At 40.2% G+C, this 2,170-nt stretch overlaps 1 pseudogene; it reads right to left on the minus strand.

Moving 5' to 3' along the window:
• Positions 1-210: 210 nt before the first annotated feature.
• On the minus strand, positions 211-2,170 carry LOC134301924 (uncharacterized; annotated as a pseudogene).

Below are 2,170 nucleotides of genomic sequence, written 5' to 3' on the forward strand. Positions count from 1 at the left end.
CGCAAGAAGAAAGCAAAAATATATCTTTTTACTAAGGAAAATGACAAAAATAGTAACACACAGTAACTTTAATCTGATTACTGGATTTTTTTAAATAGTAACTCGTTAGATTACTTGTTACTGAAAAAATGTGGTCAGATTAGAGTAACGCGTTACTAAGTAACGCGTTACTGACATCAGTGAACATGTATAATTTTTTTTTTTTTTTTATTAAGCATATTGATCTTCATCTTCGTCTGTAAATCCACTTTCGATAGCTGCATGAATGCTCACCATCTCTTGAGGAGAAGCAGAGGGAAGAATGGCGAGCAACTCTTTGTCAATCTTCTCCAGTCTTGCATCAGTCTTCCTTTCAAACTCCTTCTTGTTCTTGATCACTAGATCTAAGATAGCCTTCTGAGCTTCATCACAGGACATCTGTAATTTTACACGCTCAAGCACAAACTCTGGCTTTTCTTTGTCCATGACCATGAGTTTTCCTAGAGAACTGACTCTATCCATGAGGTGCTTATTGGACACCTCAGTGTAAGTTGAGGAGATCATGTGGACGAGGCTGGCGATGTTGGTGGCTTGAAAGGCTTGATTGTAGCGCAGGTCTTTAGAAAAGAGCTTTGCATCATAGGAAAGTGATTGTGTTTTCTCAGATGTTTTCTTAAAATCCTTCAGGGTTCTGGTTAGACTGGTTCTCACAATGTTGGACATCATCTGAAAGAAGCGCACCATCTTCTCCCACTGCTCCTTCACTCTACCCATGGCATCCATTTCTTTGACCAGCATTTCTAGTGTCCAGACTCTTGTCATAGCTCTCTCTGGTCTTGTTTAGTTGAGCACGACTCTGCCCTATGTGGAACCTGGTATTGTCTGATGCCTTAAATCTTTTATATTTTCTTTCTTCCTTAAACGTCATTGGTGGTTTGGGAGTCAGGGCAGGAGTCATCATCACATCTTTGCTTTTGCAGTCAAACACACAGGCAGATTTATTCAACTCACTTATTTCTTTTATCGGCCTCATTGTTTCAGCTTCTGCACATTTTCCATCTCGTGCATATTTTGCTAGATCATCACAGATCTTAATGCCATCATCACACAGTTTCTGGGCTTGATCCTTTGGTTTACAGTCTGGGATCATTTCTAGACTTCTTTTAGTTCCATTAAACTGCTCTGCTATGAAATCTGTTATTGTAGCTTTCTGTTTCTGATCATATAAGCTATTCCAGTCAATCATGTTCTCCTGCACACATCGCTGAATCATATTAGTGCACATCAGGATTTCTGCAGACTTGCTATAGATAATAATTCCATCAATACAATCAGCAGCAGATTCTTTACCTCTAAAGTGGCTTACTGTGTCAGCAATTGATATTAAAGTGTTACTTAAGTTTTCCACTGGCATAACAGCTATTATTCCAAAAATCACAAATGAGAACTTATCACTCATGGCACCACAAAAATTCTCAGCCATTGTTTTCCATCCACTGGGAAGAGAATTAATTGCTTTGTTGTAACTTTCATGTGCTTCCTTCAGTTCCTCTTCCAGGGCTTTAACTGCCCTCTCAGAGCGTTTAACAGCTTCTTTTGATGACGCTTCTCTTAATTGTGCCTCCTCAATTTTTTTCTTCATTGCTTCCTTCTCCTCTCCATAGAAGTGCTCAGCATTTTTACATGCTTCTAGCAGTTCTTGTATAATATTGATGACATCAGTGAATCGCTTTTCTGTTGCATTAGCCAACTTAAGACAGTCATCAGCTACAAGACGGATGCTTTCCAGCTGATCAGGAAGGTGGGCTTGAACAACCTCATAATTTCCTTGAAACATGATCTTCACAGCAGACCTCATGTAATCTGGAACTGTAAGGGTGTTGAGTCTAATCTGGTCCATGTTCTTATGGGCCTCGTTGAAAGCCCACCAGCCAGAGTTACACACCTGCATGAGACAGGCCCGAAATGAATCTGGATATTTAATGTACTGGTATCCATTCTTCGGTGGGTTTTTGTTGATGGAGAAATCTACTTTAGAGGAGATAAAGACCAGCTCTCCCAGGATGGCTATGGAGAGTGGAGCAGGAGCCAAGTATTCCTCCCAGTTAGCATACGGCTGCATTACAAGCTTAGTCTGGTTTCTCATCTCCTCAGCTGTAGTGAGGCTTTTCTTTGCAATTTGGGAATTCAT

Source organism: Trichomycterus rosablanca, chromosome 2, assembly GCF_030014385.1.
Source record: "Trichomycterus rosablanca isolate fTriRos1 chromosome 2, fTriRos1.hap1, whole genome shotgun sequence".
Lineage (NCBI taxonomy): Eukaryota > Metazoa > Chordata > Actinopteri > Siluriformes > Trichomycteridae > Trichomycterus > Trichomycterus rosablanca.